The 13,390-nt window shown below is 40.3% G+C and overlaps 1 protein-coding gene across 10 annotated transcripts in view; it reads left to right on the top strand.

The window, feature by feature from the left end:
- Positions 1-13,390, top strand: part of TBC1D5 (TBC1 domain family member 5) — a 586,162-nt gene that overhangs the window by 466,590 nt on the left and 106,182 nt on the right. The window lies entirely within an intron of this gene.

Below are 13,390 nucleotides of genomic sequence, written 5' to 3'. Positions count from 1 at the left end.
AAGATTCACACAAGATAATTGAAATTGAGAGTATATTTCAGAGATCACAAAATCACAAAGAGTTACTGACAGATCTGTAAGATTCTCTTTTGGGGGGTGTGTGTGTGTGTGTGTGTGTGTGTGTGTGTGTAGTGAAATCTTGGCAGTTGGTGCCATTTAAAGCTTCTGGATGACCTTCAAAGGTCAGCCTTAGGGCATCTCACCTTCCAGATCTTCAAAGGCCTCTGTGAAAAGAGTGAGTCCTGCATGAGGTCATAGAGGTAGGCTAAACAAAGTCAGCATAATGCTGTCTGGACAGACTTTTGCTAAGAGTAGCAAGTTCAGCCAGAATCAGGAGCTGTCCTTCATGTCTGTTTAATCTACGACTTAGGTGATGTAATGATTTTAGAGTACAAAATCTAAGCTGAGAAGGATATAAAATATTTTTATCTTGTTTATATAAAGCATAACTAAAGAATTAAGATTTACTTTTGGTTTAGTGCAAAGTAGTATAAATAAGACGGAGAAGGCAGTGGCACCCCACTTCAGTACTCTTTTTGCCTGGAAAATCCCATGGATGGAGGAGCCTGGTGGGCTGCAGTCCATGGGGTCGTGAAGAGTCGGACACAACTGAGCGACTTCCCTTTCACTTTTCACTTTCATGCATTGGAGAAGGAAATGGCAACCCACTCCAGTGTTCTTGCCTGGAGACTCCCAGGGATGGGGGAGCCTGGTGGGCTGCTGTCTGTGGGGTCGCACAGAGTCAGACACGACTGAAGTGAGTTAGCAGCAGCAGCAGTATAAATAAGAAATCAGAATTGATCCCTACCAGTAAACTCATGGTGGAGATAACTCCCATTGGCGGTCAGATGGGAGTGGAGTCATGTGATGCATGATATGAAAATGACAGCAGAGTGAAAGAAACACGAGGTACAAACTCACATGCTAGCAGGAGAATGCTCAAATCCTGCAAATCAGGCTTCAACAGTATGCCAACCGAGAACTTCCAGATGGTCAAGCTGAATTTAGAAAAGCCAGAGGAACCAGCCAACATCCATTGGATCACAGGAAAAAGCAAGAGAATCCCACAAAAATTCTGCGTCATTGACTGTGCTGAAGCCTTGAATGTGTGGGTCACTGCAAACTGTGGAAAATTCCTAAAGAAATGGAAATATTAGACCTGCCTCCTGATAAATCTGTATGCAGATCAAGAAGCAAAAGTTAGAACCAGACATGGAAAAACAGACTGGTTCCAAATTGGGAAAGGAGTACAACAAGGCTGTATATTGTCACCCTGCTTATTTAACATCTATGCAGAGTACATTATGCAAAATGCCAGACTGGATGAAGCACAAGCTGGAATCAAGATTGCTGGGAAAAATATCAATAACCTCAGATAGGCAGATGACACTGCCCTAATGGCAGAAAGTGAAGAGGAATTAAAGAGCCTCGTGATTAAAGTGAAAGAGGAGAGTGAAAAAGTTGACTTCAAACTCAACATTCAGAAAACTAAGATCATTGTATCTGGTCCCATCACTTCATGGCAAATAGATGGGGAAACAATGGAAACAGTGAGAGACTTTATTTTCTTGGGCTCCAAAATCACTGCAGATGGTTGGTGACTGCAGCCATGAAATTAAAAGATGCTTGCTCCTTGGAAGAAAAGCTATGACAAACCTAGACAGCATATTAAAAAGCAGAGACATTACTTGGTTGATGAAGTTTCATGTAGTCAAAGCTATGGTTTTTTTAATATAAGTTTATTTATTTTAATTGGAGGCTAATTACTTTACAACATTGTATTGGTATTGCCATACATCCAGTAGTCATATACTGATGTGAGAGTTGGGCTTCCCAGGTGGTGCTAGTGGTAAAGATTCTACCTGCCAGTGCAGGAGACTTAAGAGTCACAGGTTCGATCCCTGGGTTGGGAATATCCCCTGGAGGAGGGCATGGCTACCCAGTCCAGTATTCTTGCCTGGAGAATCCCATGGAGGGAGGAGCCTGGCGGGCTGTAGTCCATAGGGTTGCAAAGAGTTGGACACAACTGACTTAAGTGACTTAGCACAGATATGAGAGTTGGCCCATAAAGAAAACAGTGCACCAAAGAATTGATGCCTTGTGTGGCTGGAGAATAGAGTCCCTTGGGCTTCAGGGAGTCAAACCAGTCAATCCTAAAGGAAATCAACCTGAGTATTCATTGGAAGGACTGATGCTGAAGCTGCAGTACTTGGGCCACCTGATGTGAGGAGCCAACTCATTGGAAAAGACCCTGATGCTTGAAAAGAGAGAAGGCAGGAGGAGGAGAGGATGACAAGGTTGAACGGCATGACCAACTCAATGGACATGTGTTCCAGCAAATTCCAGGACACTGTGAAGGACAGGGAGGCCTGGCGTGCTGCAGTCCATGGGCTCGCAAAGTATCAGACACGAGTGAGCAACTGAACAACAGCAACAACAACAACATAAGTCTTTGGGAGGGAGAGGGATAAACTTGGAGTTTGAGATTAGCAGATACACACTGTTATATGTAAAATAGATAAACCACAAAGATAGCTGCATTCACTAGCTCATAATAGCCTATAATGGGAAAGAATCTGAAAAAGAACACGCGCGTATGTGTGTACGTACACGTGTATGTGTGTAACTGAGTCGCTTTGCTGTCCACCTGAGACCAACAGAATGTAGTAAATCAGCTGGGTGTGTTAGTCGCTCAGTCGTGTCCTACTCTTTGCGACCCCATGGACTGTACCTGACAGCCTCCTCTGTCCATGGATTTCTCCAGGCAAGAATACTGGAGTAGGTTGCCATTCCCTTCTGCAGGGGATCTTCCTGACCCAGGAGTCAAACCTGAGTCTCCTGCGTTGCAGGTAGATTCTTTACTGGCTGAGCAATCAGGGCAGCCCATAAATCAACTATATACTCAGTTCAGAAGAAAATAAAAGTCTCTACCCAGTCCCCCTTCGTATGCATCCATCCATTTCTCCTTCCAGGAAAAAATGTGTGTGTGTGTGTGTGTGTGTGTATTTGTGTATTCATTTACCAGTGCATATCATATTTTTTGTTTTTAACAGGTTGATTAAGATGTAGTTTACATACAATAAAAATGCACTCATTTAAAGCATGCAGGTCAATGATTTTTACTGTATTTACAGAGTTCTGTAGCCTTAGAACATGGTCATAATTCCCGAAAGAACCCTTGTACTCCTTATCAGTCATACCCTAGTTTTCTGCCTCCACTTAAAACTCTCTCCACCCCACCCTAGGCAGCCACTCGTCTGATTCCCGCCCCTGTGGACTTGCCTGTCCTAGATGTTCTGTGTACACGGAATCACGCAGTGTTTGGCGGGGGTGGGGGGCTGGCTTCCTTAATTAGCATAGTTTTTGAGGTCTGTCCATGTTGTAGCATGTAGCGATACTTCATTTTTTATTGCCAGTTAATATTCCATTATGGATATACCACATTTTGTTTATCCACTAGTCACTTGGTAGACATTTGGATTGTTTCCACTCTGTAGCTATTATAAATAATGCTGCTATGCACATTTCCCATGCAAGGGTTTTTTTTGTTTGTTTGTTTGTTTTATCTCTCCTGAAGTAGAATTGCTGGGTCATATGGTTACTTACTCTACATCCAACATTTTGAGGAATTGTCAAAAGCTGTTTTGCAAAGTGGCTACACCATTTTACATTCCCATCAACAATGTATGAAGGAGGGTTCACATTTCTCAACATACCTACCAGCACTTGTTATACCTGTCTTTTTTATTATAGCCATTTGAAGGGGTGTGAAGTGGTATCTTATTGTGGTTTTGATTTGCATTTCCTTGGCAACTAATTATGTTGAGCATCTTTTCATGTCCCTTTTTGAGAAATGGCTCTTTGGATCCTTTGTCCATGTTTAATCAGGTTGTCATTTTATTAAGAGTTTTGAGAGTTGTTAATATATTCTAGATACAAGATTCTCAACTGACATGATTTGCAGGTATTTTCTCTCATCTGTAAATCGTCTTTTCCCTTTCTTAATGGTGTCCTTTGAAGCACAAACGGTTTTAAGTTTGATGAAGCCTAACTTATCAACATTGTCTTTTATCACTTACACTTTTGTTGTCATTTCTAGAAAATCATTTCCTAACCCAAGATCACAAAGATTTACTCCTGTGTTTCATTCTAAAAGTTTGATAGTTTTAACTGTTCCATTTAGGTCTGTGGTCCACTTGGAGTTGATATTCTGTGGTGTGAGACAGGGATTCAGATTCATTCTTTTCCATTTGGGCATTAGTTGTGTTTGTTGGAAAAGCTCGTTCTTTGCTCCATTGAATTGTCTTGCCTCTTTGTCAAAAATTAATTAACCATAAGCCTGAGGGTTTATTTCTGGACTCTCAGTTGTGTTCCGTTGATCTATAGGTCTGCCCTTAATGCTAGTTCCGTACTATCCTGATTATTGTAACTTTGTGGTGTGTTTTGAAATCAGCCAACCTGAGTCACTTGCATTTCCATATGAATTTTAAGATCATCTTTGTTGATTTCTGCAAACAATTCCTTTTTTAAAATATTGGTAAAAATACCATTTGTATTCATCACTGCTTTTATAGTCATGATCAAATTAGATGTATATCTTATAATAATTAATTTAAAAGCACATTTTATAATATTACAGGGGCTTCTCAGATGGTACTAGTGGTAAAGCATCCCTCTATAGGTGCAGTAAGTAGGCGCAGGAGGCACGGGTTCGATCCCTGGGTCGGGAAGATCCCTGAAGTAGGAAATGGCAACCCCCTCCTGTATTCTTGCTGGGAAAATTCCCAGGACAGGAGCCTGGTGGGCTACAGTCCGTGGGGTTGCCAAGAGTCAGACATGACAGTGTACGCACATGCCATGTTACACATTTGTTCCACATTTCAGTTACTGTATTTCAGTATAATTGTTTTTCCTTTATAATCCTATGTATTCTCTTATGTATTTAAAAACATTATTCTGAAAAGGGGACCAAAGTCTTCACCAGAAGGCAGAGTAGTTCATGGCTCAAAGTGATCAAGAGCCCCTGGCATGGATAGGCTGAAGCAAACAGCCTACTCACTGGAAAAGACCCTGATGTTGGGAAAGACTGAAGACAGAAGGAGAAGGGGGAGACAGAGGATGAGATGGTTGGACGGCATCACCAACTCAGTGGACATGAACTTGGGGAAACTCCAGGAGATGGTGAGGGCCAGGGAAGCCTGTGCTGCAGTCCGTGGGGTCAGATGGGCAGACACGCCGTGGAGACTGCACAGCAGCCACACAGCAGAGACATTACTTGAGCGACTGCTTCAGGGGCCTTTGCTTTTCCTGCTGGGCTGTGTCAAATGTACTGATTAAAGAGGAACTACTTTTATGACATTTTCCACTCTTTAGAGAAATTAACACCTGATGTCAGTGTTTTTATTGTGACAATGAAATCTAGAATAAAACAAATCAAGAGGGCAAGAAGAGTCCATCTGTAGGGCCTTTTCTTGGTGTCTCTGGGTTTAATTTGACATACTTTCTCAAGTAGAGATAGGCCTCACTCAGGAAAATAAGCTCTAATCTGTAAGTTATGTTTGGTTTCTGAGTTCTTTACTTGGACGTTTCAAAATTCAGTATATATACTTCATTGTTATCCTAGAAAGTATCAGAAAAAAAGAGTGTAAGTGAATGACCATAGTAAGAGTGTATTTATATAATGAGATTTTTAACTGCAGGATGTTTTTTCATTGAAGTGACTCCCAAAATTGCATGAGAAGTGTGCTGTGCAAGGCTTTCTTCTGCCAGGCCTCCGTGTGTGGCAGCTCAGCTTTGGTTTCCTTGGCGGTGAAGATAGCAGGCAGGAAAGGGAAGGAAGGTGGGGTCAGATTTCTCAAATCCGGGTTCCCAGTCCTATGGGGTCACATAGACTTACTCTTGAGGATTCAGAACTCCTGAAACCATTTGTAAATTGCTTCATTTTGATGATAATTTGTTTAAACTATTTTAGCACTTCTAAAAATAAAAACTTATGAGGGTAATTTTTATATCCGAGATTTTAGTTCCTTAAAGTCTCTTTCCCAAATTGGAATATTTAGGGATATTTTTTTGAGATTTCCTCTTTCCGTTTCCGTTGGGAACCTTCACTCTCTGGAAAAGATAAATGGGGTTCCATGTGTCTGAACCAGTGAAGTCATGCTCCTGCCCTACTCTGCTCACAATCAGGGAAGGAAAAAGGTGAAGAGTTCAGAACTGAGCTCACCAACTGGAGGATCTTGAGGTCCGGTGTCAGTCACAAAGAAAATGGGTAAATGTGAACCTCTTCCATAGTTATTTATGTATTTATATTGGGGGGTATGTTAATCTGGTCTTGTGCTGCTGCTGCTGCTGCTAAGTCGCTTCAGTCGTGTCCGACTCTGTGCGACCCCATAGACGGCAGCCCACCGGGCTCCTCTGTCCCTGGGATTCTCCAGGCAAGAACACTGGAGTGGGTTGCCATTTCCTTCTCCAGTGCATGAAAGTGAAAAGTGAAAGTGAAGTCGCTCAGTCGTGTCCAACTCTTAGCGACCCCATGGACTGTAGCTCACCAGGCTCCTCCGTCCATGGGATTTTCCAGGCAAGAGTACTGGAGTGGGGTGCCATCGCCTTCTCCAAATCTGGCCTTGTACTCCATGCTAAATTCAAACTGTAAATGCATTGGAAGAAGGAAAAGACGTTATTTGTCTTGGGTCTGTTGCCTGTCGGAGGCTACCGTGGAGCATAGCGCTCGGGTGGTCTCAGCGCCCCTGTGCGTCTGAGGTCTGGGCTTGCTGCGCTGTGGCTGTGACCGCAGGGACGGGCTCATCCAGCGCGTCACGAGGCTGGCGCGGCCTCAGAGCCTTTGTCTGTGTCCTCACCAGTTCACGGTTTTGCTTCCTTTTTATTTTTAAGGCCTTAACATTGTTTTTGTTTTAATCTGTAGATGCACAGATTGAAAGTACCTAAATTTTTCTGTCAATTGCCCGAAGATTCTTAATACCTAATATCTGCAATATATATTTCTTATCAAAAGACATAGGAACTGTTAGTATATAAGCCAGGGGTCATTTTAATTCTGATCCTGAGATGAAATTCTGATTTACAGCCCTGTTGAGAAGGTGTGTTTTCTTTAAAAAAAAAAAAAAAATCTGTGTTAACTTGATGTATGTGTTGTATCCATGTTTTAGATTTTTGAATATTATTAAAAAAATCAAACTAGATTTTACTTTTGGGAATCCAATGTTTTGTGAACTTCTAAGTATTTGGCGTTTAATTCATGGTATGGGTTGTTCAAAAAAAAGGAAAAATGGTTTAGATAAGGTAGGTATGGCTCATATACTATTATACATAAATGCATGCAGTAAAATCAGTATTGTCTCAGTAGCAAGTAATACGAAAAGAAAACCAAGTCTTGGATAAATGAAGAAGGAAATAAAATACAAGTCTAGATTTGATAGCAATATCTACATAAGACCACTTATTATTTATATGTTTTAAGGGAATTCTGTCGGCATTTAGGACTGTAACGTCTGCCTTTGTGACCCTCTGTGTTACTCTGGTTGTGATGAAGAGGGCCGTGTGTGGCGATAAGAAGCAGAAATGCTGAGACCTTCGTGGACCCTCTAGCAATCAGTGAATATCAGATCACAAATCTCCCCAGCTTTAATTACAGGCAAAAGAAAAGACAAAATTAGCATTTTAATATAGAAATATCTTAGGCTTTAGGAGAATTATGATAAATCTAATGTTGCCTAGCGAACCAAAGAGGGGATATTACAACAAAATGTCTCCTTAGGAATATTTGTTTAAATAAAGGCAACAATACTTCATCCTTATCTTTTTTGGGTAATTATCGCTATTTCAGGCTGTTCTTTGTTCCAGGTTTAAAATACCTTTGGTTGGAAAAAAAAAGGAAAAAGTAATTGGCAGTGTGTGTTTTCTATAAAACTACAAGAAGGGAAAAATCCTGTTTGCTTGGCACTAACCAGAACATTATTTTAGGGAGTGTTTTTGCTCTGCAGCGCCAGTTCACTGGTGCCATGGCGGCCCGTGCAGTTGGATGCATTCAGGTTGCCTCGTTTCAGCTCCAGCGTGTTAAACTAACTCCTCTTCCAGGGCTGAGCTTTGCCCACCTGTCTCCCCTAAAACACCTGCAACATATGTTAACATAACCCTGCAATGCTTTGCCTTTGGGGTCCTGAGAAATTCCCCCAGAGCTTTTTGCTTATAAACAGCTGAGCAATTCGTTTTTCTAATGACGGTTGCTTTTCCCCCAGCATTGAGGCAATAACATATTCACTAAAATAAGAGTCTCATTTTTCATCAAAGAGAAACGTTCGACATATTTTTACAGTGCTGTTTCTCCTTCTGAGCCTTATTTTTCCCCTTTTCTAATCTGGCATGCTAAAAATTAAGAGTTGGTAGCAAGATATCAGGGAAAAGAAAACTAAGTAATTCTTCATTTGTCAAGCATTTTCTTCATGCCAAACAGACATTGTATTTACATTGTAAATATAAATCAACCTTTTCTATTAGACAAGTGCTACAGGAACTTTATCAGTTTAATTTAATGTAAAAACTGTAACCAATAATAATTTGGACGTATTGTAGGAAATCCGTTTAATTTTTTTAACCTCATTAGCTGGCAAACAACTGTGCTTTAATACAATGTGGTTTACAGGTTTTAAAAACTGGTATGTGTATACACACTCCTGTTCTGATATGTAAGACAGATTTTCTCCACACGTATGAGGCCCAATGTGTGCAATATGTGTTCCTAAATATGTGTTACTTTTCTAAAACAAATGGAACGTTCGGTAAACCCTGCCCTAAGTTTCTGTATGGGTATCAGAAGGATGGAACACTGCTTTCTCTACCAGTTGGCCACCGTGGATTCTAAGTCATCAAACTGTCAGATCTGCTGTCAACATTCTGCTCATCAGCGTTCAGTGGTATCAGAAGGGAATTCTAGCTTCCGTTTTCTGGAGCTTTTCCGAAGTGCCCACCACTGTGCCGCACTTTATGTCCGGTGCCCCGTTTAACCCTTTCCGCAGTTTTGCAAATGAGGAAATCAGCACCGGAGGTGTGAGTCCTCCACAGGAAGGCGTGGGTGGAGTGGACTCAAACCTCCCTGACCTGCGACCCCTTGCCTCCGCCACCAGGCAGCCTGAGCCCCTCACGCAGACGCCGGGTCTGCCGCAGTCCCTGTGTGTTTCACGCAGAACGTGAGCCTTCTTCACTCCCTGCTGGTGCATTCATCACAGCCGGGGTCACTGGGCCTGGGCCGCTTCTGCTCTGCTCAGTTCTCCATGTGTTGTCAGCGCCAGGCCTTTGAAAGGCACTGCATTGTTCAAGCGGGATGAGTCCCTCGGACTCTTTTCCTTCTGGAGTTCCCATTAACGGTGCAAAACGAGATTGTCAACTGCAGGTGAGGGACCAGAGTTAGGGGGTCAAGCTAGAATGTTCTGTCTGTCGTGACCTTTGTGGATGAGTGTGATTTCACCGGGCTCAGAAAATTGTCACATTTCATCTTGTGGTTAAGTGTGCTTCTTGTGGTTAGTTGTACTTAGTGTAGGTTAGCATTTAAGTATTCGTATACTACCATTCGGAGAAGGAAATGGCAACCCACTCCAGTACTCTTGCCTGGAGAATCCCATGGATGGAGGAGCCTGGTGGGCTGCAGTCCCTGGGGTCGCAAAGAGTCGGACACGACTGAGCGACTTCACTTTCATGATGCTGAAGAGAAGCCTTCAGAAGAGCTCCAGTAGCTTGTTAACAGAGGAGGGGATGGTACTTACGAAGTTAATTAGCTGCCATCTTGTGGAAGATTTATTTCAAGTCCACCCAGGTTGGTCCAGGAAAGACCCAGTAAATCCAGGGTGAATTCAGTCTGTGATTTCTGCATTTGCATGTGTAGTTACGTCGACTTCTCAGATCATGAAACATAATTGGTATGTCTCTGTACACAGACCAATATAAGTTAGGGTTACCATTTTTTCTTTTGACAAAAAAGTTCCCCCCCAAAAGTGGTGGGGTTTTTTTGTTGTTGTTTTGTTAATGTACATTGGCTTGGAAAAGCTTATAATACTGTCTGAAATGGGTTTAAAATAATTGCTAATTGTCCCAGTCCTTTGCCAAAGACATACCAGGTTAAAGCTGTCGGCATCATGTGTCCTGAGCAGTGAGATCTTACAGCTGCCGTGGGGCCTGGTCTTTCTTACATGAAGAGCTTTATGTGTGTAGAATTCTAGTGGCTCTTAAACTTTAGAGGAAATTCCAGATCTATAAAAGTAAGAATTAAAAGCTGTTATATTTCTATTAAATTCGGTTTGGAAAAAAATTCTTTAAAACAAGAGAGACAAACATCTTCTTACTTTTAAAATGATTCCACTGCATAAGGTTAGACTTCTGCTCATGTAATCTTATCCCACCTCTTATGTTGGTACATAGTTGAGTGAGAAGACACTGCTCTAAAATTTCTTAACTTTGTAGAAACCATATTCAGAAGAGACAAAAGTAACTGAATTAATTCATTATTTACCAGAGACATATTAATACGTCTTTTGTTACCCAAACATTATTGACCTGAGACATTTCGAGATTCACTTAACAAATCGCCAGCCACAGGTATTCGTTTCTGCAAAAATCTCTCAGTCAATAATGTGTTAAAAGAGAAGAATTATAGGTGAATTAAAGAACTGTCAATACTGAATCTTACTGTATAAAAGCATGTGCCTTTTATAAATATGTGTCTATCTATGTGATTTCTGTAGCCACACGTTGCCTTACTTACATATCAGACGTCTGGTTCCGTTGTGTTCATTACGGTGGCTGCAGTCTCTGTGGCCATTGAGCCCTTCAGGTGTGGCTGGTCCAAACTCAGATGTGCCATCTGTAAAATATATGCTGGATTTCAAACACTTTATACAAAAGAAAGCATGTAAAATGTCTCAGTTTTTATACTGATTACATGTTTTTAGTGTCAACAGTTTAGATAAGTCAAATGAAGCAAAATATTATTGTATGTAATTTCACTCTGGTTTTTTTTCTCTTTTTTTATGTGGCTTGCTAGAAACTTTTGCATCACACATGAAGCGTGCGTTTGTGACCCGCATTGCACTTCTGTGGGACTGTGCTAGTCCAGGACGTCTGTGTGTGTGCCGACTTACGTTTTAGTAATAGCAGAGAGAACATCCTGTTGAATAACTTTCAACTGTAACCTCTGATTTCATTTTCTAACATTTCAAATACTGTTTTTCAACATCATCTTTTTTTTTAATGTTCTTATATCTTTATTAAAGTACTTACTTTGTAAACCTGACTCAATAGTAACTCATATTTTTATTATTACAAATTTGCCTTTAATAATACATAATACACTTAAGGCAGATTTACCTTACAGATGGTCTCAGTTCTAAACACCACTACACTGATTTATACAAATAGCAAAAATCAACATCATCTTTTTATTCTTTTTTTTTCCTATCCCTGTGCGGTGTCACTTTAAGCCACCTCTCCATTTGATACTAGTAAGTCTCCTAGGAATTTAAATAGACCTTAGTGAAAACAATACTTGAACCTCATTCATATGTTCAAGTTAGATCATTATTCCTAATAATGGCTTTAAGTGCTTAGGTAGATCAGCACTTCATGTCTTGAATTGCTTGTCATTTCTTTATAAAGATATTTCAAGAAACTGCACAGTGCCTCCCCTTGTTACATTGTTTTCTAGCAAAAAGTAACAGAATCCTTTATTAATTTGTTGAAAGTCAGAGAAGAAAAGCCTTTTATAGTAGCAAAAATGAAATGTTTCCAAGTACTGAGAATAAGGAGCAAAATTGGTCATGAGTGATAGTCTTAGGAAAGTTAATTTTAAAAATAAATCATGAATGCACTGTCAATCTGCCAGTGGTTTTGACCTCTGTTTCGTTTTCCCGTTATGCTTGGGTCCAGGTTGTCATCAGCTACCACGAGGAAACCTATGTAATTCCTAGAGAGCGAGAAGTTGCACTGTGAGACTTAATAGTATGGTAGTCATGGAAGCATCAGTTATCTTCATCAAGGCAATTCAGATTTGATCATTGTAGAGCTGTGCTGAATACCAAACCAGTGGAGAAGTAGCTGGAGCTAAATCAAGGGATTGTCATTTTTGTCAGATGATTAGGGCTGACTTGGAAGAGATATGAAAGGGTTGAGCTGTGTAAATACTCTCTTTTCAGCAGAAAAAGAAAAGGTCCATCACGGCCTTAAGACGCAGCTTGTTAGCTTGATGAATTTCAAACTATTTAACCTTAGCAATTACGTCCCCCGCCTACATGAAAGTATATCTGTGCCTTGGGGTTATGTCTCCAAGGACTGATATGAAAGCACGTTGATAATTTTCTATTAAAATAAAATTCAGCCTTTCTGTGTCTAGTTGGTTCTCTCAAAGGACAGGGCGTGCTGTTTCAAGGTCTGAATTATTAATTTGAGTTACACGTTTAGGTAAACACTGGATCACATTTACTTGTTTTAAAAAACTTCTTAATGAAAAATATGTAGTTAAAGCTTTTAGAGATGATGATATTCACGTTATGCTATTAATGTGTTACATTTTTATAAAAGTGTGTTTTTATAGAAGTATATTTGATTAATTTTTATTTGCCTGAGGAACTTGATACTTACAAATTATAGACACATTAAATAACAGCAACCTGTTTAAATAGACACACCCAACCTAATGCTTCAAGAACATCTCTGCAAGCTTATAAATAATATTAAATGCCAGAAAGTGCAGTGTATTGCTGCTCCTACAAAAATGCGCATTGGCCAGTTGGCTTTCGTATTGTGGTGGTACCCTGATACTGTGTCCACTCCCTGGGCACTTATTCCACTCGTATGTAAGAACAGATGACATAGAAACTGCTAACTTGAAAGGAATTGCCGAATTCCAGAACAACACGGTCGTTTTAGAAGAAGAAAGACCCAGCGTGCCATCTAGTGGGCGTAGCTGGCATCCTGGTTGTCAAAAGCTGGTCTCTGCTCTTGTTCAGAATGTGGCTTTCTTAACTACTGCTGTTGTCTCTTGGCCCCGAGAATAGATTGTCCTGGTGTTACATCTTACATAATACCTCAGTCTTGTTGTAATTTTATCTGATTGTATCTTGGAAAGGCATGTTAAAACTGATCAAAATTACTGAGAAGAAATCTAATGAATAAATAGTGTGACCTGAGACAGGTAAAAGTAAAATGTGTTAAATAGTTTTAGTGTTTAATCAGACAAAGATAAGTTAGGGCAAAACTTCAACAATGAAAAAAATACCCAAGCACATGAATTATTAAACATCATTATTATATGTATTCTTTTCTTTAAGAGTATAAAAGTAATTGTTTCATCATTTTTTTGTCTTAATATACAAATTATATAATTTTA

Source organism: Bubalus bubalis, chromosome 1, assembly GCF_019923935.1.
Source record: "Bubalus bubalis isolate 160015118507 breed Murrah chromosome 1, NDDB_SH_1, whole genome shotgun sequence".
NCBI classification, from domain to species: Eukaryota; Metazoa; Chordata; class Mammalia; order Artiodactyla; family Bovidae; genus Bubalus; species Bubalus bubalis.
Note: the sequence above shows the minus strand (reverse complement) of the source record. Positions and strands in the feature narration are given on the sequence as shown.